Genomic DNA, 26884 nt, shown 5'->3' on the forward strand with positions numbered 1-26884 from the left:
CATAGATGGCACTGCCAGATTCATTCCTGAACTTTCTGACACTAGGATTCATACTCTGAACCACTCCTCCCCAGTGATGGAGACTAGAAGACAGTCTGTCAGAGAGCCAGACCCCTGATTTGTTATTCTTAGGCTGGTGCCTTTCCAATCTTACAGAAAATATCTCCATAAAAGAAAAATGCTAGAATCATATCATAATTTAAAACCATTCTTCTGATATGCAATGGAATACCTAACTGTGGATCATCCCAGTGTTCTTTCAAGTCTGCCACTGTCTTGAGATCACTCTCTGTCAACAACTTTGTGATAAGCAAAAAAGTCATCACAATGATAGCATCTCAACTCAAACCCAGTTCTTTTCAGCAGTATGAACTCTCCCTGCTATCCAATGTGGTCTAAGACTCATCATACATGGCAGTAAAAGCAAACTCATTAAATACTACCCAGGAGATATTTCCAAGACCCTAAGCATATCATGCTAGGATAAATTATAAGCAAATTTCACCTTGGTAGATTGTTCTAAGTTTAAAATATTAAACCTTTTTAAGTATCACTTATCTTCACCACTCTTTGTTAGTTCAGTAGCACTTAAGGTCAATGCTTAAAATTGCTCTCCTACCTTTCATCCTAAATCGAAAACTGAGCAATTTACTAAAATAAAATACATTTTTTACCTCTAGAGGAACAAAGTCTTTCCCTGGTTGGGTCCCCAATCTGTCCACTTTGGATTCTGATAAGGATTATTCTTCAAACAGATATTGAGTGCTGAATAAAATTCTACTTCTAGAAATCCTGTTTTATTTGTTTGTTGTTCCCCTCACATCTGATTTTTACCTGCCTCTTTTTTTTTAAGATTTTATTTATTTATTCATGAAAGACATAGAGAGAGCCAAAGACATAGGCAGAGAGAAAAAGCAGACTCCTCAGGGGAGCCCAATGTAAGACTCAATCCCGGGACCCTGGGACCATGTCCTGAGACAAAGGCAGACATTCAACCACTGAGCCACTCAGGTGCCCCTACCTGCCCTTTTTCTTCCCTACTTTCTTTGTTGTTACCCTTGCATCTGTGATTTTTACTTGCTTCCTTTTCTAAGCACATGAGCCATAGCTGGAGGGCCAGTCTTCCTTGAACAGTTGGTCCCTACATACCTTTCACTATATTCCTCTCTCAGAGATGTTGCTATGGACTGTACTGTGTCCCCCTAAATTTCATATGTTGGAACTCTAATCCCTAGTGTGATAGTATTTGGAGATAAGACCTTTGGGAGATAATATGATTTAAATGAGGTAATGAGGGTAGAGTCCTCTTGATAGGATTAGTGGCCTTATAAGAGGAAACATCAGGGGATCCATGGGTGGCTCAGCAGTTTAGTACCTGCCTTCAGCCCAGCCTTTGATCCTGGAGTCCTGGGATCGAGTCCCATGTGGGGCTCCCTGCATGGAGCCTACTTCTCCCTCTGACTGTGTTTCTGCCTCTCTCTGTGTTTCTCATGAATAAATAAAATATTAAAAAAAAGAAGAAATATCAGAGAACTTGTTGCCTTCTTCTGCCACATGAGGACACAGCAAGAAGGCAAGTCTGCAAGCTTGTCTGCAAGCTGGAAACAGAATCCTCATCAGAATTCGACCACACTGGCACTCTGATCTTGGACTTCCAACCCCCAGAACTGTGAGAAACTAAGTTTCTGTTGTATAAGACACCTAATCTGTGGTATTTTGTTATGACAGCCCACTCTAATATAGATGTAAAATGGGAGTCATATTATCCACCAATGTACATTTTTAAATAATTAAGATCTGGTTTATGTATTATTAGATAAGCCACTGCCCCTATTTGAGGTCAACTATTAGCCCATGATAATTTTGGTGAGGAGGAAAGTTTTGCTACAAACAGGAATGACTGGAGAAACAAGAGCAAAGAGGTCACATAAATATCAGTCCAGCAATGCAAATGAATAGGTATAAGAAAAACTCAACTTCTAAAATCAAAGGGGCACCTGGGTGGTTCAGTGGTTGGGAGTCTGCCTTTGGCTCAGGTCATGATCAGGTCCTGGGATCAAGTGCTGCATCAGGTTCCTGCTTCTCCCTCTGCCTATGTCTCTGCCTCCCTGTGTTTGTGTGTCTCTGATGAGTAAATAAATAAAATATATTTTTTTTAATCTAAAAACAAAGATACAAGAAAGAAAGGAAGATTAAGTAAGTGACATTATTTATTAGTAGTACTGAAAATGAAGTTTATAGACTTTTGCTTCTTTTAATAGTTAACTTATCTATCATCCAGCATTTCAGTAAAGGCTTACTGCTAAAATCATAAACTTAGGCAAGCTATCAAGAAAGACTCATTTCTTACCTCCTAAGGACCTGAATTTTTTATCCTAAGATTTATTGGAATTGAGGAATTACTGACTCGAGTTTCAAAGACTTCTGTGAGATCCGTATATGGGAATGCAAAGTACTATTTATGTTTTGAAATTTTAATAAAAACTATATATGTTTACTAAAAACCATAAATGGATATATGCACTTTTCTATTGCACACAAAATTCATTATTATTTATAGAAGATAATCTGGAGTTTTCTCAAAAAAACGCTGTATACCTGAAACTAATATAACACTGTATGTTAACTATACTGGAATTAAAATAAAAACCTTATTTAAAAAGGGGGGAGAGAGTTTCCTTATACCAAAACATTTTAAAACAAGGAGAACTAGAAAGTGGTATTACTATAGATACTTGATTTACAAGAGAAATCGCCAAAGCAATTTACCAGATAATAGTATTTTCTTAATGCTTTTCTATTTTTCTTAAGATTTTATTTATTCATGAGACACAGAGAGGCAGAGACATAGGCAGAGGGAGAAGCAAGTTCCCTGCAGGGAGCCAGATGCAGGACTCAATCCAATGACCCCAGGATCACTACCTGAACCAAAAGCAGTCGCTCAACCACTCAGACACCAAGGCATCCCTCTCCTAGAATTTTCTAAGGAAATAACATCCTATTTGGTGTATTTCAAGGTCATTCATTTCCCTAGATCTCTACCATTTAGATCTAGCAGTAAATTTGGGTCTTGAAAGATAAACTTAGTACAGCTGATCAATGAGGTAGTAAGTCTAATAGTTTAATTAGTAGTATGTCAGTCTTTTCCACCTATTAGTAGAAAAGAACAGAATTTTAATTATAGCTAAACCACCATAGCGAAAGGAATATCTTTAATTCCAAAGGGACAAAAGAAGGGGGAAAAATCTGGCATGCAGCTTTTATGATTGACTTCTCACAATTTTCTATTAACAATTCACTTTATAGATGGTCTTCATTACCCTAAATATAAAGAGTAGCAGCAAAGAACACAAAGCTTTGAGTATAGCCCAAAGTCCATTAGTTTAAAAGTGTCAATGTTTTATGGTTTTAAGAAACTGTATAAATTGTACTTGTTTGTGTAAGTTCATTTTCAAATGTGTGAACACAAATGTCTATTGTCTATGAGGAAAGTTCATGCTGAGCTACAAGTGAATCACACAATTGAGCTCTAAGCTAAGCAGCAGCCTCTGCCAAGCTAGCCATTTTGGTAAGTGGTCCTAAATTTGATACAGGGGCAAATAATTTTTTATTGTTTTCCCAAGGGGAGAAAGCTCTTTTCAGAATGCAGACCAGTAATGATTTTTTTTTATTCTTGCTGACTTTGCTTTTCTTCTTTTTTACACAGAAGAATCTGAGCCTGTAATTTTTAACTTCCTTTTGTTAAAACTGTGCAAAAGACCTACCTAACCTGTGTCGTTAAAGCCCTGCCTTATTTTTTGTTCTAGATACCATTAACATCTTTCTCGACTCTCTGCTCAGCAATTTCTCTTTTCTAAAGCTGCGTGGTAATTCATTGTTTGTATTCCCAGAGAACTTCACAAGGAGATCAGCTCCCACAGTTTCAGTTTATTCCTTGGAGTTAGTGTGGTTAACTTCTTGTCTTCTTGGTCATTTACTGTCTTTCAAAACTATGTTAGATACAACATAGCCTCTGAGAAGTTACTCAAATTGATGAATAAATCTTTTGAGTACATCTTCCATTAAAAATTAATAGCTAGCACGAGGGATACTTATGACAGAACTATTCTGTATTTTGAGTGTGATGGTGATTAAATCTGCACATGTAATCAAATTGAGCAAAATTAAATACACATACAATATAAGTGAATCCATCTAAGACTGAGGAATCTAAATAAGGCCAATCAATTAATCAATGTCAATTTCCTGGTTATGATACTATATAATAGTTAAACAAGATGTTACCAGTGGGGGAAACTGGGTGAAGGATATATGGATCTCTCTGTATTACTTTTCATCACTGCATATGAATCTCAAAATAAAAAGTTATAAAAATGATTAACAAATTGTACATTTGGGGTATTTTTAATTTCATCACTTTAGGAAAGGTTATTTCCAAAATATTGGAAAGACAATGAAAAAATGTGCAATACAGCCAGTAACAATCATCTTTGTTCTGTCCCTCCCCAATGCATGATTATGAATTGCCACTACCAGTAAGAGGGGGCCAAGGCTCTTCAGCAGAGCCAGTACATGTCATTTTAATTTTCTCATTTAAAAAAGGTAACCTGGTTTTGATTAGGTGCCTGAGTTTGGTTGCAGCAGTATCTCCAGTTGGCTTCTGAGTTTTCCAAGGTACACTCACCATTCTAATTTCAGTTGTGTATTTAGACATGCTATATCACAGTCATGACAGAAGGAGATCGTAAGTTAGTGTCACAGACTACTCATAAACACAAACTGTTAAAGAAAAACATCTTAGAAGTGGATATCTTCCTAAGATAATAAAAGAGAAATTTCCTCTAAGGTTTTCTCTTGCATTTTTCTAAGACTAACTCCTGTGGTCTATACCATATGAATAGGAGAAGTGAGTTGAACTAGAAAAATAAAGTTGTCATCTAAATTTTCTAGCATTGCTGTGATTACAGTTTAATACTGTGAAATGAAATTGCTTTAAAAAATGTTATATCCTTCTTTCTGCTATCCTGTCTCTACAATATGTAAAGCTCTGCAAATTAACAGACACAATCTCATTTCATCTTCAAATTTGAAACATAAGGAAGCTTAGTTTCCTTAAAAGTAATCTCCCCTCCCACAAATCTCAACACCTTTCAAAAGCAGAGTTGTGAAGGTTTGGCTTCAAACTTCTGAACTGATGTTAATCAGACCTACTCAATCAGAACTGTCTAGGAATTGAAAAAAAATTGCAGGCTATGTCTAAACCTTTTATAAAATCATGCATGCCAGAAAACATCACAGAGCTACAAATCCAAGCAAAATAATCAGCACTTGCAGCTGCAAGAGAGCTAGCAGTTTTGTCAAAGGCAGTTCACAGATAATGTGATCCAAAGAGACACATCCAGAGTATCAATTCTGATATGGGAAGAAGAACCAAGCTGCAATACGGCTATTCATTTTCTTCAATAGGACCTATTTTCAAACACCATTTTCCTCCAGTTGTTCAAATAGCCCTTACAATTCCAGAAATAATGATTAATAATAAACTGAGTCCTCAAAACCAGGCTCAGCCTTCTCCAGTGATAACCTGTAAGTAAGTAACCACCACATTAAAGTTGTATGTAAAAGTAACAGCCACAATACTACCTGAAACATTATAAATGTCCAAGGTAAAAAGTAGCCTAATAAATCTTCTATAATATGAAGTAAAGAGAGGGAAAGCTACAAATTACTGGAAAGTCTAAAATACAGGCTACTTTAAATTAAGTATTATTATGTTTATTCATTTAAAACTTACATTTACTTTTAGTTTACCTGAGTATGTACATGTACACATGTGTTATAAGAAAGTATATAATATAGGCAATATGAAAAATCCTTAGCCAATTCTAGCAACCTTTTTGTCATAATTCTAAATTGTTTAGACATTGAATCTAATGCCTGATTTAACACTTCAGAACATGCAAAAACCAAAAGCATATTCTGTTCAATAACTGCATAGAGGTAATTTCACATTACCATAACTTTTTATTCCGTTTGTTTCCCTTATGTCAATAGAAAGCCTGCACTGGATAAACTAGAGAACTATTTGAAAAAATGAAAACATGTTGTTCCTTTAAATACTTTTAATATTTCTCTCTGCAATTTTATTATACTAGTAGTTTGGCAAACTGTTTCTTTAACAGAACTTTCTCCTCCAGAGGAAGACTATTATCACCCTCTCCAAAATTTCAAATCATACATCTCAGTGATTAGTTTGAATTATAGTCTAAGCAAAAAAATAATGCTGATTATCCCTTCATCTTCATCACCTGAGGCATTAAAAAAAGCACTTGGTTTCCTATCTCCCATTTCCTGAAGAGGTTCAGTGGCTTACGCATTCTAATACCAAGGCTGGAATCAGCGAAAACTGGCTCATCTCCAGGCTCTTCTAGAAAGATGAGCAAGAAGGTGTGGTCAACATCTGCCCACAAGATGGCTTGTTTGGAAAGGGTTAAAGGCAGGCTATCAGTCTCCTGCCACTGTTCCCAGCATTTGCATCAGTCATAGGAAGTGATGTCACACACCTGCAATGCACATGCAAACTGTAAACACTTCACCAACATTGAATTTGAGTCTCCCATCCAAAATCATGCCCAGCTGCCTCATGCTCAGTTCCTTGGCTGCCAAATTTGCTAGACTGCATAGCATTGAGAAAATGAATAGTCTTATGCAAACAACAGTTAAGTGGGTTCAAGTTTTATACTACCAAGCTGCGTATGCTTTTGTTTTTTACTGATTACTTCTTGCTGTTTCTATAATCACAGAGGTGGAATTGGGAGAAATATTAAAGACAGAGCAACACCTTCATTTTAAAAATAATTAAATCATACATCTAATAGAGGTTTTACTAATTGTCCCCATATCTTTCTTTCTCATCAGACTCAAGGCAGGGATCAAGGTTTAAATACTTTTCTACCCCTAAAACTTAATACCTAGCAAATATTGCTAGAGCTTAATACCTAGCAAATGGACAGACGGATGGATAAATGGGTAGCTTCTTTGAAAATCATTTCACAAAGATATGCTAGATGACTTGAAACAGGAGACTTAGGCAATTCATTCAATTTTCATCAAGTTGAGTAAATTTATCCAGAAAATGAGAATAAAAATAGTATCTTCCTTGAAGAATTATTGCACAGATTCTCTGAGACAGGGTATCCCTGGGTGGCTCAGCGGTTTGGTGCCTGCCTTTGGCCCAGGCGTGATCCTGGAGTCCTGGGTTCAAGTCCCAAATCAGGCTCCCTGCATGGAGCCTGCTTCTCCCTCTGCCTGTGTCTCTGCCTCTATCTCTCTCTCTGGCTCTCATGAATAAATAAATAAAATCTTTAAAAAAAAAGAGTCTCTGAGACAATGCTTTGCAAAAGTTCCACAAAAAGCCGGGTACATAGTAAGGATTCCATAAATAATAGCTTGCTATTATTTTGATAGTGGTAGTAATATATCACCCTCTATTTATCATTGTTATCATTCACCAACCCTTAGTTTATCTCATATATGTATCGAGGTATCCAGAGCTATACCCTCTGTCTTGTATTTCTCTCTTTCCCTAGATCTACCATCAGCCTGGGGTGACATCAACATCCATGTGAACACTTCATCATGCCCTATCTTCATACTTCATTGATCTTTTTTCATCTTTAATGACTTGCAATTCTTTCTTTCAGGTTTATATGTCCCATGATGATACACAAACATTTTCTCTGGAACCAGTCTATTTAGATATAATGCTAGCTCCATCAGGAGTTACAGCTATGTAATGAGCTATTCACTTTTCTAGGCTCTCTAAAGACTTTAGTTACCTCATTTTCTAAATGGGATGATAAATGTACTTACCTCACAATGCTTGATATAGAGCAATACTCAATTTTTCTTCACCAAACTATACCGTCTCTGAAATATTAAACCCCAAAAACTAATATATAATGTCTGGGCACTTGAGTTACTCTAACTCCTTTACTATTGTAAATAATCCATAGCAGAAATCATAGGCTGAAAATGAACTAGAAATAAAAAGGAAAAGAAATAAGGAAAATACAGAAGTGCTTAAAATAATAAATGTTTCAAAATATAATCACTGGGCACCCAAAAAATAATATGATGATAATAATATACATTTATTGATAATACCCCAGAATACAGTGACAGTAGCTTATTTCTCTCTATATATATATATATATATATTTATATATATATAATATATATATATGTATACACATATACACATATATATAAATAATACAAACATATATTTGTTCAATCAAATTTTCATATCAAACTATTTCATCCCAGCCAATTTGCTTTTTGGCTAAAGTTTATGCTATTTTCAGCTCCAAAATCCCTGCCCTTCAGGACCAGTATTAATCCTTCACATGTAGGGCCCTGCCAGGTTTCCCTTGGCTTGCACAAATGGAGACCTGGCCCTTAGTCTCAGCAGGTCTTTCCTGCCCTCCAGAATTCTTCACTTCGCTGATGGATGAAGACTGTACCCAGACCTAATTGAGTGAATACAACAATAAGCATTTTTCTAGGTGCCGTGTTGCCTCAACTGAGTTGGCTCATTTTCAATAGAGAGATTAGTCTGGTGACAACTATGGAAGAGCAAGTTTTCCTGCCCCCAAGGGGGTAGATATCTGGGCTATACAAAGTCCAGCTTGTAGATGATCAACTTCAAAGGCATTCCTTCTAGAGTTTCTAGACAGCAGTGGACCCCAGGTACATCTTTTCTACAGCCATCTGGCACTCATTTTTTAGGTTCACCTTCTGAGTTCTCACCAGGGCCACAAAGTAAAGGAAGTAATAATTCTTCTCTGGCCACCACACTTCTTAAAATGGAGTTACCTGATAGTTCTATATCTCAGAACAAAGTAACAGTCTCCTGCTATTAGGTGTAGTGTATGTTAGGCTCTGGAATGAGAGGTCAGGCAATGTATGAGAGGAGAGGCAGAGATTCAGTAGTGCTATTCGTGGTCTTCTGGTTTCCTGGAGCAAGATTTTTGGACTTGGGATGAAGGCAAAAAATAACATTCTTAGCCTGCAATTCAGCAGTAACCATCAATGATAATCTTACTGAACATATCACCATTCTTTATCAGCTTTTTCTTCTATTTCAGTACAGTGCCATTATACAAGGGAGATGATCATTAAGCAAAACATTTCTTTTTGTTTAAATTGACTTCTTTATGTTTTGCTTGACAATCATAATCATAGATCATAAAGAAAAAAGATACCTCTCTCCATAACAGAATATTATCATCTACAAATAAAAGAAAACCAAAATAAAGATTTAGTTTTAAATTTCTAAATGTGCCACTGAAAATGGCATCAAAGAGATTTAAAATATTTGGAAGAGTTAATGGAATGAAATTTGTTTTTAGATGTGCAAGGAGATGTGTCCTAACTTCTTCACAAATAAAAAGGATTATCAGCATATAAGTTTCATAGCAACAAAATGTCATCAGAAACTAAATCACTTTATCAATGACACCCATATTTTATACTTCTGTACCTCACTTCATTCTTGTCCCAAGTCTCTTGCCATTTAGATACGTTTTTCCTCGTGTTTCAGTCAGTTTGGAGGGCTTACCTTAAAGATGACTCCAATGACAATGACAAAACCAATAAAAAATATAAAACAAAGTAATAAGAAGTACGTAAGATTTCCAAGGTAGCGTAGACCCAGTACATCTAGGTATTCATTCTTTACCAAAATAATGAATTGTCATCGTGCATTTTTTCTTTATTAAAAGATGAATTTTTGTCATTAGCTAGCTCAGTATTGTAGAGTAATTCTCTTAACCTTTTTGATTTTCGGTTCTCTCCACTGCAAAACAAGACAATTGCTCTACCTGTTCTCAGAAATCACCCAACTCTCTGGGAGATCTTCAAAAAACTTACCTTGATTCCACTTTAGTTCAGCTTGATTCTAAATCTTTTTGCATTATTCAAAATCAAGTGTTAAATCAAACTGATCAAAACTTTCATCACACTGCACAAAATAGGAGACCTATACTATTAAAGCATCAGATTTTTTTTTTCAGGACAGTTTTTGCTTCAAGGAGAATGACTGCTAATAGTTAAAACAACAACAGCAAAGCTGAAATCTGCCAGCCCCATTCTTTCAGTGTTGGAGGAGATACCAAGTTATCAATACCAGACTTGAAACTCAGCTCTACCCACCAGTGTTACAGGCCTGCCCAGAGGCAGTTCACACACACACACACACACACACACACACACACACACACACATACACACAAACACAGAGTTCTGTCCTGTCCCTAAACAAATAGAAATCTTTATTCTATTTTTATTTCTTTTATAACATCCTGCTTAACAGAGCATGGCACCAAAAATCATGCATCAATGTCAACTCCTGACAATGCTTGTTATATACCAGCCTAAGGCACATATTCGGATAAAGAGCATTTCATAAATTCCCTGAGCTAAATGTTCTCCTTTTGGCTCTTCTACCATAGTCACTATTCCTAATTCTTCTCGGTCCACAGATCTGCTAGAGTGCAATACAAAACCACAGAAATGTTGAAAACAAGTGTTGGAAACAAGGACTGTAAAGTCCCAACTGCATGTATGAAAGAAAAAACATGTGCATAAAATTGTTTCCAAGGATTTAAAATATATTTATCCTGAATTTATAATATTTGGATTCCAAAGGAATTAAAGACTGAGTTAAAATAATGCATCAACTAGAGAGCAAAAATGCATCATTTTTGGCTCAGCTGTCATCTGTAGTGAATCAGAATTTTTTTTTAGTGTAACCCAATTTAAGCACAAAAATGAAATAGCTCAGAAAAGCAGAAGTCTCCTGCTTAATCTCCTGAACAGTCTCCTGACTCCTTAACTATTATTAGGACACATAGCCTCCTTTAACTCCATACAATTGTCCTAAAAAAAAAATAAAAAAAATTAAAAATAAAATAAAATAAAATAAAAATAATAATTTCAAAAAGTTAATATATTCCTATTCAACTTTTATATGTGAATAGCTGTTTAATTATCAGAATTTCTAAAATACTATCTTATAAACTATATACATTGATAAGAATTCACATTTATATTAATATACAACCAATAGCCAGGTGCATGAGGTACTCTATATTTTTATTACATTCTAGAAGAGGAAAAACTCACCTTTACCACTTTAATATTTCATGATCTATATACTTTTTTACTTTCTCTGCCTCACATACTCTTTATTTTCAATCTTCACAGCAAAAGAGCAAAGTAAGTATTGTTATTTTCAATTCATAACTAGAAAAAATCAACTGAGGATAAGGGAGGTTAAGTAACTTACTAAAGTCTCACTACTGCTACATGACAGAATTAGTAACCAAATATAAGCCAATATTACTACAACAAATAGCAGATAACATTGACAAAATATTAAGTTAATCCCCACTAGTAAAAAAGTAAAGCTGATCCAACTTTACAGAACTCATCCATTTAGACAGAGCGTACAGTGCCAAGGCTTGTTTCATAGGATATGTTTTTAAATGTCCCCTATGAAGTTTCAGACTGAAAACAAATTTAAGCAAAGAATATAAGCAATCAACAACAACCTTGCCTTCCAAAGGAATTTGTGGTATACAGCAGATCTTAAAACTTTCATCCATAACATTGGATGTCTCTCAAAATAATTCTCACTACCTAAATCTTTTTTCCCAAAATCTTACATTTAACTCAATCTAAAGCTTGGAGATAAGATGACACACTTTTCTTAATATCCTACCCTTTGTTTTTTCCTCTTTTCTTTTCCTATCTTTGTAATGCCTATTTTTTACTTTATATATATATATATAAAGTATATATATATCTCCAGTATATATATATACTAACCATTCAATATTAAGATTTTACGAGACAGAAAATAGTGCTCTCTGAGTTTAAAGATTTCGTTATATAAGGGCATGGAAGCAAAAAAAAAAAAACTTTCAAGAATAAGTATATTTACATGATCATCTGTAAGTGGCAGTATTAACTACTAATTATTACTTATATGCCAGGCACTGTGGCAAGGTCTTTATGTTTCTGATCTCATTTTAGTCCAGCTTTAAGCTTTCAAGCTATTATTACAAATTAATTTAAAGAAAAAGAACAGCTTCAGAAGAGTTAATAACTTGATCAAACTGATACAACTAGCTAGTGACAGGACAGGATCTCTAACTCAAGTCTTTCTGACTTGTAGATATTATTTAGTCTGCCAAAGTCAGAGAGGTTTAGGTTCAAATCCCAGTTCTCTCACTTAAAGCAGAGCTCAAATTTGAAAGACAATAAATTAACTCAAAAAGGTTTGCTGTAGATCAGAATAAGGGTGGCCTGTTAAGAGATACCCTGAAAATTCCTACCTGCTGGAGCAGAGGCTTTTATTGGAAGACACTTGTCCATGCTAAGGCACAAACAGGTTGGGAGAAGATGGTACCAAACTGGATGAGTGCCAACTTAGGAAAACCTATTTCATAAGTTACCCTTCAACATAGCATCTGAGTAATTTCCAGAAAGAGACAGTTAATGCACTCTGTGCAAACTCCACCAGTGAAGAATTTTTGAAAGGATGGGCTACAAATTTCATTCAGAGATTGGGCCTCTTCCTTTAATTTCCTGCAGTGTTTCTCCATCTAGCAGCTACAGCATCCTCCAAAGAGTCACTGAGTTGTCAAGAATCAATAAAACTATCACCATAGAGTACAAATGACTGGTGCCCTGCTCTAAAACCCTGACTAATTAGAACTGTATGTGCAGAGAATCTATGTTTGTCCCAGTGGGTGACCACAGTGACCTTTCACGTCTGCATATTTGGTAATACATCTTGGATTGGGCCATACTGGAAAGTATGCTCAATGTCCATAGCCAAGAACTGATTTATTTGATTCAGAATGTCAATAATGGTCTCCTCTACATTGCATTTTTTACATCATATTCCTAAGGTGTTATTAGTAAGTTACCTACAACACATATGTACCCATGTATTTTTTTTTCCAATAACCTGACTCAGCTCTTTGACAGCATTTTCTCAAGAGAGGTCTTGGAGTAGAATAACAGGGCACTGATGTCAGATTCCATGTTCACTGGCAGAGACAGGTGGAGAAGTTTCCATAATACCTACACAGATGATGATTCAAACCAGTTATTATTCCTTCACCTACCAAAAAATAAATGTATTCCATTTTCCACTTTGAATTTGCTGGGTTTTTTTTTAATTTTATATATGAATGGTAATTTCACACAAAGAGATAAATCCCTGTTAATATAAACCATCACACTCTGTAGTTCTCATTCTCAAAGTCAGCCTTACTCATCTTATAATAGTTATTGCCAGTACTGAGGAAAGTGCCATTGGATCTACTTAGACCTCCCTGCCCACATGCCCACTTACATCTAAGCTGGCTTAAACAATTATTTAAAATAAGTTAGATTTATTTTTTAGGGATCCAAATGTTCCTCTCATCTGACAAATGAATCTCAGCTTTATCCATGCATCAGGTTAAATTCATAAATCGAAGAAAATATTGGTGTCATTCAGAAAAAAGAAGAGGGACAAAACAGACTTCCTCATCTAGCCTAGCATAATACAGACATGTTTCAGGGCTACCCTTTCAGGTTTGTGTGAGTAAAATTTATTTATATGTCAATTTCTTGTGGCTACAAAAGATAAAGCCAAAGAGGACTGTAAAGAATAAACTACCCTAAGGTTAATAAAAGGGCTCAAAATATCTCCAATCTATACGTGGATGCCACAGAACTTCTGTATTCATTTTCTTATTTAAAATGGAAGAGGAAAATGGATAGAATTTAGTTACATAAGAATATTATTAGAATAAATATTCAAGGCAGAATGACTTGAAAGAGGTACCCAGAGCATTAATCCAAAGTTAAAATGGCAAAGATGGCTGGCTGATTACCTAAGTCGGTATTAAGTGTTTAGATCCTGTCACACCCTGTCAGTGGGTTTGATAATTACACTAAAATCAGAGCCCAAAACCTGCCTGAACTGTGAAAATGCCTGTGATACAACCTACTGTAATTTTGTGGCATAAGGAAGAAATATATCCTAATCAAAACAAAACAAACAAGCAAACAAAAAACAGCTAAACCAAAAGATTTCAAAAGATATCTTGCCCATCTTAGAATTGTCCACCAGAATTTGGAAAAAGGATTATCTATACAAAACTGTGAACAAAAACAGAATAGTAAGACTGTGAACTTACACTCGCCTCTCATGAAAAACCTCAGATTCTGAAACAGCAGCAGCTATTCTATTTACAAATAAGTATGCATAATCAAGATACTAATACCACAGCTATTTGAGGGCACTTGGCAAAAGATATTCACTAGGATTTAATCTTGCACTGGAATTCTCCCCAAGTCAAGAAGAGTTCTTCCAAATCAAAGATCTTAGCCTAGGTCTACGAATAGGCTTCAGGGCACAGCATAAAATTGTATGGTAAATTGTGTGAGGATATGGATTTTATGTATTTTCCTATGGAGAGAGTATGTAGCTTTTATTAGATTTGCAAAGGGGCTTGTGAATTTTTAAAAGAAGGTAAGAACAACTATTTTTGGTCTGAACAACTGTTTTCAGTCCTGAACAAATAAAATTATATTATTTGTTCTAGTTTTTCTGTTTTAAGGGTCCCCCTTAAATCTAAGAAGGCTATATGAGATATGTAAGACATTTGATTACCACTTACTTAGTCACTAATGACCAACGACTTTCTTTTTAACTTATAAATGATCCTCAATATAGTACATTTCATAATATCCCATCCCATACCTGGTCAGTGTTAGTTGTGACTATTTGTATCTCTTATAATGATTATGTCTCAGTATTTGATTATGGTGGGTTATTCCACACTCTATAATTCCCATTCATTTGCATCCTACATACTGACTACTACAAAATATTTTTCAAAAAAAATAAATTCTTCCCTGTCTTACTGTCTCTATCTTATCAGACACAGGACAATCTCAAAAAACTCAAATAGTATCTCACTGATACTTCTGTGGAAAATGAGCATCGAGATGGAAAATTCAGTTTTAATACTACTAATTATAGTTTGTCTTTACAGAACAGTTTTCTTCCAAATTGTTCCACATGTTCTCTCTTTTATTATCTCTTTTACCAGTAACATGAAGCATAATGTTTAGGATCTTAGGTTTTGGAGTTACTGATTTTGGATCCCAAATTTCCCACTTACTAGCTATGTGACCTTAGAAATTTTTCTTAACCTGAGTCTTAGTTTTTTCATCTGAAAACTAAGCCTAACAATATAGTACCGATATCATAGGTTGTTGGAAAGATTAAATAAGAAAAGAGGTATAAGCAAAGAGTCTGGTACATAGAAATGTTTAGTGTTCGCTGAGTTATTTTTTAAGATTAATATATCATGTATGTCAAAACTAGAGAAACGTTTAGTATACAGTATGACAGGTTTCATCAAGAAAGTCAGGAAAAGGGCAGCCCGGGTGGCTCAGCAGTTTAGCGCCGCCTTCAGTCCAGGACCTGATCCTGGAGACCCAGCATCGAGTCCCATGTCGGGCTCCCTGCGTGGAGCCTGCTTCTCCCTCTGCCTGTGTCTCTGCCTCTGTGTGTGTGTGTGTATGTGTGTGTCTCTCATGAATAAATGTATAAAATCTTTAAAATAAAAATGCCTTCCTTTAAAAAAATAAAAGAAAATCAGGAAAAAAAGAATGCATTAGCAAGTGTAACTGTAAGCTCAAATGAGTAAGCAACAGAAAACGGTCCTGGTAGTGCAGTGGGTTAGACAGTAAATGACAGATGAAACTACTAGACAGAAAAGGTGCAGAGTTTCACCACCGAGAGGGAAAGCTTCAGGCAATGGAGATCTAGCTTCATTCACCAGAATTCAGATTTAACATAAAGCTGACCACTCTCAAAGAAATTTATGCAATCTCAAACAACTACTGTATTATAGGGCTTTGTTTAGGGAAACAAAGCACAGCATCAGATTGTGTCTACCTAAAAGGAGCACTTGATGCTATTTGACTGGTTAGCAGATTCATAAGATTCTCTTTGGCAAGGGCCACAACTGACATAGAAAATGGAGATGAGGGATCCCTGGGTGGCGCAGCGGTTTGGCGCCTGCCTTTGGCCCAGGGCGCGATCCTGGAGACCAGGGATCAAGTCCCACGTCGGGCTCCCGGTGCATGGAGCCTGCTTCTCCCTCTGCCTGTGTCTCTGCCTCTCTCTCTCTGTGTGTGTGACTATCATAAATAAATAAAAATTAAAAAAAAAAAAAGAAAATGGAGATGAGGTTGGACCTGCAGGTAAGGTGTCAAGTAGTCACAGCTGCCAGAGATAGAAGCCAAGTAGATCATTATTCCATAAATACTTACAATTGGATCCCCACTGCCAAAAAGTAACAATAATAAAACAGACCATTGCCTGAGGGATTTTTACCAGTTTCCCATCTCAAAATACTATCACTATCTTCCCTGATTTCCATTTTAGAACAAACACTTTAGAGTTGATGCTTGCTCTTTGTCTGCCCCTCTGGGCCTTATGCTTTTGGGACTGTTGCTTGCTAACCTAGATTGAATGACTTGGGAGTTAGATCATGCCCCATCTCTGCACCAATCCCTCAGAGACTGCCCTCTTACTTTTTGGCTCTGACTCTCAGGACCTCAATTTGGCTAGAGGCCCAGATTCTAACTCATCTGGGAGGAAAAATAAAAAGGTATCAAGGAAAGGGCACTGGATTTGGAGGCAGAAAAACTGGACTTGAGTCCAAGCTTGCCATTAATGAGCAGTGTAGCTTTGGATAGTAACAACTAACATCAGCTGAGTGCCTAATAATTAAACACTTAACTCTATAAAAACCCTGAATTAAATTATTTTTTATTTAAATTCAATTTGCCAACATATAGTATAACACCCAGTGCTCATTCCATCAAGGGCCTTCCTTAGTGCCCATTTAGTAGTCAATATGCTACATTGTTTCACCATTACTTTACTCCTTTTGCAGACAGAAACACTTCTAAAGCCAACTTTCATGAGGTGAGGGATTATAAACCTAAAACACCACAAAGGAGTAGAAGTGAAAATATGATATAGACTGTGTGTTATGCAAATATAAAGCACTCCTGTAATTATTACTGTTTCTCTGCTTCAGTTTTAACTTTCTCAGTATTTTTGATTTATATCAAATATATATATTTGATTTCTCAGAAATCATAGCTCTCATTCTTACTTTTTGTACCTTTAAAGAAATATATTCTTTGCAATTAAAATTTACCTATTTTCCTCCTCCCCATCACTAGGTGTGTCTGATTCTCCCTACACTATCTGCTGAAGGAATATTCCTTTCTGACTCATAACTATATGGTTGTTTGAAACAGCAATTTGTTTTAATGGAGCAACCCATACAATATCTCCGCTTTATCCTATTCTTTAAGTTTTCCAGATTACTAAAGCTTTCTGTTCTTTAAAAGATTTTATTTATTTATTCATGAGAGATACAGAGAGAGGCAGAGACATAGGCAGAGGGAGAAGCAGGCTCCCTATAGGGCCTGATGTAGGACTCAATCTCAGGACCCAGGATCATGCCCTGAGCTGAAGGCAGACGCTCAACTACTGAGGCACCCAGGTGCACTAAAGCTTTCTTTTGATGTATTAAGCCTTATGTTAATAATTGCTTGTATAGTATAAGCTTTCAACCTCCTTTGGCATTTCTTCAGCTACACATCCTTGCTTTCCAGAATTAGGTCTTCAGATTGCAACCTTCACTGCTTTATCTTCCCCATTCCATTCTTCCAACTGCTTGATTTTTTTTTTCTGTTTTTGAAACTTTTCACTCCGGTGACTCATTTCCTTCCCACTAGTTTTTAAAAGTAGAACAGAATTGAAAATTACTAGTGTAGAGTGATTCCCTAGAGGTATTATTCCTGTTGAGATGAATTCTATGCAATTTGATGGTTCTCAAAATTATAAATTAGCCAGTGGAGACTAATGGACCCCAAAATGGAGTGACTATACTCCTGAGAAGAGAAATATTAGAGACGACAGGTCCAAACAGTTTACAAGGGTAAGGGGTCTAGGGAAAATGGGATGTTCAGGGGCATAAACTGGGCTAACAGCTATAAATTACAACACTGTCAGCCGTCAGCAGAAGCCAAAGAAATGCCCACTTAATCTGCTGGTTAGGCTCATACATAACAGTAAATCAGTAAGAACTGGCACTAGGTCAATCCTTAACCTTCTCCTCCTGAAGAGTACACCAAACGCTTTTACTACCCTAACCTCTACTTTACATTTTAAATATTATTATGTTGTTGTTCTTCTGATATATTTAGAAACTTTTTGTTGACAATTGCTATAACTTTATCTGTACCTTTTTTTGTTTATTTTAAATACTAACTTCTTTTCTCTCATTATTAACATATGAAAATATCTTAATAACTAAATTCCACCTGCATTCTGACCATTCTTTTTCTGCTTCATGATTCATTTTAGATACATTTTCCTTTTTCTGCCAGGGAACTCACAGAATGACAAGATGATATCAGCTCTGTCATTTTAATTTTTCCTCTCCCCTCCCCATGAGCATGGGAATGTTGTTACAATGATTTGTTAGGGTCTTTTTAAAAATTAAATAATTTTTTATTAAAATATAACATAGCACTATAAATTTGCAAAAATCCAAAGTATAAATATGGCTGAATTATTACAATGTTATTACTTCCAACTCACTACTCATGGGTCAAGGAACAAAATTTCCCAACACCCTGTAAGTCCCACCCCTTCCCAGTTATCACCCTACCCTTCTCTTTAAGGAAGTCTGTCCTGACTCCTAGTTTCGTAAATTGGGTAGTGCCTGCTATTGAACTTTATGTGGATTCTTTTATATATTCTTTTAAGAGTTGATTCTTTCATCTACATTATGTTTTTGAGCTTTATCCATGTTGATACCTATAGCAGTAATCACTTTTAATGTTGTACAGTAATCCATGCATGAATATAATACCATTTATTGATCCATTCTGGACATTTTGGTGGTTTCCACGTTTTTACTATCCTAAATATTTGCTATGGAAAATCTTAACTTGTCTTTTAATATACATATGTCCACAATTCCTTTAGATATATACCTAGCAGGGGAACTGCTAGGTCATAGGAATGTGTCTTAAGTTTTAATAGATACTTCCAAATAGTTTCCTGAAAAATTACACTAATAGCAATGAAAGTTCCAGGTGCTCTACAAACTCGCCAACACTAAGTATTGTCAGTTTTATGGTTGTTTATTTCTTTGTTGTTTGCCTTTCTGCTAGGTGTTAGAAGTATGTCTTTAAGGCTTGAATTTGCACTTCCCTGTTTACTAAAAGAGTTGAACATCTTTTCATATGTTCTTTGACCAAATAGATATCTTCTTTGTGAAGTCCTTGTTCATTCACTCATTGTCCATTATTCTACTCAATTGTCTGATTTTCTTTATGATTCACAAGAGTTCTTTATATAGTCTTTGTCAGCTATATGTATAGGAAATATCTATCCTTTTGTCAGTTATATGTATAATGACCTTTGTCAAATGTATTTCAAATATCTTCTCCCACTCTGAGCTTGCCTTTTCACTTCTTACTGGTATCTTTTAATGAAAAGATGTTCTTAATTTAGCGTAGCCCAATTTACCAATATTTTCCTATATGATTAGAGCTTTTGTTTCCTGTTTAAGAAACTCTGGCCTAATCTAAAATGATAAATAAATGTCTTACTGCTACGTCTTATAGCTTTATTATTTTACTTTTTTGATCAACCAGGTTGATTAACCTGAAATTGATTTTTTATATAATTTGACATGACTCAAGTTTCTTTTCTTTTCCATATGAGTATCCAATTGACCCAACGTCACTTAATGAAAAATTGTCCTTTCCTCACTCCTCTGCAGTAACAGCTTTGTCGAGAATCAAGTACGGTCTGTCTCTGGTCTCTCAATTCTATTCCTTTGAATTATTAGTCTATCCTAGCACCTATATCACAAAGTCTTGTGGTATAACCTTTTTTAAAGATTTTATGTCTTTATTTTGAGAGAGAGAACAAGAGAGCAAGAGGGCAGGGGCAGAGGGAGAGGGAGAGAGAGAATCTCAAGCAGACTACATGCTGAGCTCAGAGCCTGACTTGGAGCTCCATCTCAGAACCCTGAGATCATGACCTGAGCAGAAATCAAGAGTTGGACCCTTAACCAAATGAGCCACCCAGGTGTCCCTTGTGGTATTTTCTTACTAAGTCCAAAACATTTTTTTTTCCTTTCTCTGAAATTTCTTAACTCTTCATAGCTCCCATTTGAATCAAATTGTCGACATTTAACCCAATTGTGATAAAACTGATTACATTGATCTGTAAAGTTTTTGTTTTTTCAGCAGTAATCAGGCACATAATTTCTTCAAAGCATGTCTCAATAAAACCTTTTTACTATATACAACCAAAAATCCACAGAGCCCCTAAAACTGCTGAGCATAGCTCACAGAGCACCCATTTGTAACTCTTTGGCTAACAGAGCATTTACTGGCTCTCTGAGGGTTCCCATGTTGCATTTTCTCTGCTTACCTCTAAAACCAGATTCCTAGAGAAATCAGGATTGTCATTTGATGATGCTATTGTCCTCTAGTTTCTAATTCTCTACCTTTTCCCCCCTTTTTTAATAAAGATTTTATTTATTTATTCATGACACACACACACACACACACACACACACAGAGGCAGAGACACAGGCAGAGGGAGAAGCAGGCTCCATGCAGGGAGCCCGATGTGGGACTCGATCCTGGGTCTCCAGGATCAGGCCCTGGGCCGAAGGCGGCGCTAAACCACTGAGCCACCCGGGCTGCCCACCTTTTCCCTTTTTAAAAATATATTTGGTTGAAATTCCCGACTTCATTTTGTTGATTATTTCACCTTTCTCCCATATGTCAGTAAAAACAGCCAAAAAATTGTTTAGACAAACTCAAAAGTCTTTCTGAACTCAGAAATGAGAACATCAGAGCCAGAATCATTTCCTTTCTTCGACAACATGGTTATGCTACTCATTTCTTGAACTAAGATGCCTGCTGTTGGATCACTTTTATCTTTAGCCTTTGACTGAAACTCTAACATTAGGCCTTATTCTTTCTCCAAGAGAAGGGGAGAAAAAGATTGGCTTCGGAGGAGGCACAACTTGGGTTCAAATCCAGGTTCGACATTTAGTAGTTGTGTTTAAGGTAAATAGTTTGATGAAAAGACTACATGAAATAATGTATTTTGTTTTTAAAACAATGCCTGGAGTTTAGTAGGAGTTTCTTGTCAACTGCTGCCTTTTCATTCTTCCATTTCAGCACAATTCTCTTTCTTAAAACATGTTTTATAGAAATTATCTTTGTCTTTCAGTGCTATAATTAACATTCCGCCTTCATTCTTAATCCTATCATCTTCTTTTCTACTGACACACTATAAAATCTCAATACATAATACTTTCATTATTGTTTAATAATCTTGTTCTTCTCTAACCTTCTTAGCTCAAATTATGCCTGTTTTTATTATTTGTTTACAAAGTTTCCATATCTTTATTTTAACCTTTGTTATTTCTGTTCATAACTTCTGTTACTTTTCTTAAAGTTGGATATCATTGTTGATTCTTATGTTTAAGGTGTTTTTATACATCTAGAATCCTAGGTCAGTCAACTCCTTCTGGCACTGCAACCTCGGTTATCAGTTACCTCCATTACTGTCCCTTCTGGACTTCTCACTAGCCACCTCTGTATTTTCTTACCACCTCTGCAATGCTGTGGCATCTTCACCATCTGCCACCTCATCTAATGAAGCCACAGATTGACAGGAGCTATTCGATTTGAAACTAATTTAGGGAGAATGTGTCTCTGCCTCTTTAGCATAACATCTCATCAATGCAACCCACTTAATGCTGCAATGAACATTCACATCCTAATAGAATTTAGCGAAACGGCTCTTTTCATTTTTATTCTGCATCCAGAAATGTATCTTTGTAAAAGGTTACCAAAACATAAAAGAGAACCCCCACCCCCAACTCCAATGACTGGACTATGGTTGGGTCAGCTCATCTGGCTGACTTCTTTCCTCAGGATGGGTTCTTTCCAAAAGAATCTTAAATTCCCCTTACAAAGAAACACCCGGCAGGCAAATTCCACAAGGTTTCCAAAGAGGCTCAGACATGTCTAAATTAGCTACCATAAAGAATGAACTTCAGCTAGGACCCCTACTGTACTGTCAAGTGTACCCAAAAAACTGCGCTTCTACACTGTATTTATACATATTAAGTCTAGGAATGTGGCTTCTTGTTTTTTATTCCTAAAATACAGTTGGAATCCCCTCCCAATACTACCCTTATTATAATATATGGGGAAGGTGACTCGACCTTTAATAATTTTTTCCTTTCACATTTCATTTGGAGTCCTACACATGTACTTATCTGATCTTCTCTCTTCACCAGAATATAAATCTTCCAAACATGATTGCATTTTTAAGACATCCATATTGTGGTCTGAATAAAGAAAATTCCTGCTCTGCAAGAATTTCCTCCCTTACTGACCAGCAAAAATAGCCACAAATCCAGGTCTTTCATGCATAATATATTTCCTTTTTGGTACTTAGTCTTATTCCTTGCACCAATTTACACCCCTATGTCTCTCGCCTCAAATCCCCAAGGTCCCTTAAAGTGTTCTGTGTTCTTAAAGCCCAGAATCACAGTATGCTCAGATCATGGAATACTACAGAGATCAGGAAGTTCAGAAGTTTCAGAAAACACATAAGGAAATTGAGATAAAAATTTTAAGAGACTTGCCCAAAATCATACAGGTAGAAATACCTTCACTAGTACAATTTTATTTTACTTATTCTATCTTTTGATGTGTAGAAACCAGATCACATCCTTGTAAAAAAAAAAAAAAAGTGTTACTGTCACAGCAGAGTTAAATTTTTTTGGCAAAATTTTGCATCCTTGAGTATATTCATCATTCTTACTATCATTCCATTTTGTTGAGGACATGGTTAAATCAAGCACTTCATAAGGCAAATTTGGCACCCCTATTATAATATAAGCCATTACAAAGTCAAAAATCAAGGAGCCTTAAGGAACCTTGGCATACACAAATATTTCTTCCACCTGGCCCCATCCTTCTGGCTAGGATTATAAGGCAGTGATAAAGGAAGTGGGTCTTCTTGTCCTTTTGTTAGTCCGGGATCAGGGATCCAAACTAATGGATGAGATGCTTCTCATCCCTCCCTATCACTTAAAAGAGAGCACTGAAATCCACCATCCATTTTCATTCTCTTAATTCTCTCACTTATGAAATGAGTAATAGTTCTACTAAAAACTATTTAGAATTAACCCATATTACTATTTACCTCCTTTACTCACATGGTAATAGATATATTTAAGACTTGGTTGTCTTAATATTTTACATCTATTAAGACAATTTCTTAAATATACATATTTATTACAATGAGAGTAACACTCATTCTTCTCCTTTAATTTATAGTTAGGAACTTGATCAAAGTATTGTCATGGTGTCGCTTTGATGGTTAGTGACTGAATTGAGACAAGGAAAAGGATCCCAGAGTTTCATCCTAACACCTCATTTTATTAGAACCATTTCAATTTATCTATGTATCTCAAGTTTATTTATTGCCAATAAAACTATGTTGTCAAAGATTACATAAAAATTCATGCTGATGAAAAGGATTTGCCCACTATTTTCAAACTAAAGCCTTTGTTGAGTTTCTGATTCAAGAGTCACTATATGGCATTTTTTACTTGGTATCATTATTAAGTCATTGTTATATAATCTGCCAAGTATCACCTACCTCACTCTTAGTTACAAAGGAATATAAAATAATAATATTCAGAGAAAGTTGTAAGTAAGGACTGGATCATTCTTCTCTAACATTGAAGAAAAAACACCAAGGGTGAAGGAAAGAGCAGTACCATATATTCTAATATTAAATGAGCAGTTTGTTCAAAGCCAAATCTCAGATAGAGACTAAATAAGCTAATTTTTTGGTTTCTTCTAACAGTATGAGGAGGTAAGTAAATATTTTTACGTATTTAGTGCCACCAAGACCTTATTTTACATCATACAGTTACAATTACTGTCACTGAATCATGAGTTTCCAAAACAAGGTACGGATTCATTTTAAAGGGCCATTTTAATTTTCTTTTTAATATTTTATTTATTTATTCATGAGAGACACACACAGAGAGAAGCAGAGGCACAGGCAGAGGGAGAAACAGGCTCCATGCAGGGAGCCAGATGTGGGACTTGATCCCGGGTCTCCAGGATCACACACCCTGGGCTGAAGACAGCACTAAACCGCTGAGCCACCCGGGCTGCCCAAGGGCCATTTTAATTATGCAAAGATTAAATACCTCAATTTCATGCAACTGACGCAATTCTCCAATTACGCCTTCTCTGAGTTGCTTCCTTGGAAAATTGGTTACATGAGGTAATACACACATAGCTAGGCTCACCCAGTAATGCAGGAATAATTTCTAGTTCACAAAATGCAGGTTTTAAAAAATTAAATACTTATATCTCCTCAAAATCTAGATATTATCCAATATAAGCAAAGAGGAACAAAGGCTTAACTCATATTAAGTAGCTCATGGATCAGAAAGATAACATTTTCTACTGGAATAAACTTAAAGTACAATATTAAAAGATGAACTCAACTGCAGTTGCTTTGTCATTATGAACAATTTGCTTAACTTCAGAAATTGGTAGAGAACTTCAGAACTAATCTAAATAAACTAAATAACTGGCAGTAACCTATTTGTACTCAACTGGTAAATAGAATTACCTGTAAGATAACTTGAGAAATAGTGACAATAATAGTAGCTCAGCATCCAGGAGGTGGAAGCACAGGAATACATAAGCAAAAATTTCTATTATCGTCACAAATAATAAAAGATGAGTGGTTCTCTAAATCCCTTTGAACTTTTGCTATTTGCCATGTGGTTCATAACTAACAGATATCGTATTCTCAAGGCCCAGTAGGCTTCCCTAATGAATTCTATCAAACATGTAAGAAAGAAATAATATCAATTATGCACAGATTCTTCAAGGAAAAGAAAATTAAGATTTTCTAACTCATTTTAAAAGTCAGTATCACCATAACCAAAATCAGACAAAGAGATTATAATAAAACTGCTGATCATTATCCATCATGGTCATAAATGCAAAAATCACAACAAAATAGGGGTAAATGAAATCCAGCATCATACAAAACTAATTATATCATAACCAAGTGGAGTTTATAGTGGTAATAATACAAGGTTGGTTCAACGTTAGAAATTCAATCAGTGTTATTCTTTCTATAAAAAGACTAAACAAGAAAAAAACAATGGATTGTCTCAGTAGAGGCAGAAAAGGTGTTTTTATAAAATATGTCACCTACTTATGATAAAAATTCTAAGAAAACCAGGAATAAAGAGAAATTCCTCAACTTGATGAAAGTACTCAAAACCTAGAGCTAACATCATACTTAACGGGAAAAACTGGGTATTTATCCTTAAGAAAACAAATAATGCCTGAGCAATTGAACAGTTCCATGCAAAATTTTTTTTTAATTTCCTTCAACCCACCCTTTGTACAATGTACAAAGGTCAACAAACAAACAAACAAACCACCCTAGAAGAAAGTACTGAAGAAAATCTAAGCAAACTACAAGTAGCAAAACTTCTTAGAACACAAGAGGCATAAATTATAAAAGAAAAACTCCATAAATTGGACCTTATCAAAATTAAAATCCATTCTTCAAAGATTACTAAGGAAATGAAAAGACAAGCCACAAGCTATGCAAAATAGATATCTAAGAAGACCACTATCCAGAATTTTTTTCAACTCTCATAACTCAATAATAAGAAAGCATACAATTCCAAATCAACACAGAAAAGGCAAAAGATTTTTAAGATTCATCACCAAAGAACATATACAGATGGCAAAGAAACATACAAAAAGATATTTTGTATAATTAATCATTAGAGATCTAAAAATTAAAACTATAATATGATAACACTACATAACTATTAGTGGCAACCAACTTATAATTGATTCAGACAAAAGTCAGCAAAAGATACCACACCTAACAAACTTTGATACTTACACAGAATCAAAATATGTCCCACAAAATCCTTGCTTTTAACTAAATATTAATAAGTATAAAATGTTAACAAATAAAGATAGAGTACAGAAACCAGGTAGACATTAAACTAACATGACTAGTAATGGCATAAATTGATATTTTGTGTTTCCTGATATAAACAGTGAAGAAAACAGCATCACTTCTATAACTTTCCTGCCAAAAGAATGTATATTCTGAATCTAATATGGGGAGACATTAGAGAATCCAAACTGAGGGATATACTACAAAATAATTGGTTTATACCCTTCTAAAATGTCTAGGTCAAGAAACAAAGAAAGGTTGAAGAGCTACCCCAAACTAAAGAAAAATAAAGAGACATGGTAATTAAATGAAACTCTTAATCCAGAACTGGTTCTCTACCAGAAATTTTGTTTTTACTGGGTTTGCATTTTGGGGTTATAAAGTATTCTTGTATTGATATTAGTTTTGTGATTTTGATATGTATATATATATATGTATGTGTATACACACACACTGTATTGTGGAAAAGCAGGAAGGAGGCAGGTATTCTTGAGATATCTAGGAATAACAGCATCACATCCTCAACACACTCTCAAGTAGAAAGAAATGATATAGATGATAGATGCATATTTACATACATTCATAGATACATAGAATTCATAGAAAGATACAAAGATAGAAGAGGCAATTATTAAAATGTTAACAATT

This window comes from Nyctereutes procyonoides, unplaced genomic scaffold (genome assembly GCF_905146905.1).
Source record: "Nyctereutes procyonoides isolate TBG_1078 unplaced genomic scaffold, NYPRO_anot_genome, whole genome shotgun sequence".
NCBI lineage: Eukaryota > Metazoa > Chordata > Mammalia > Carnivora > Canidae > Nyctereutes > Nyctereutes procyonoides.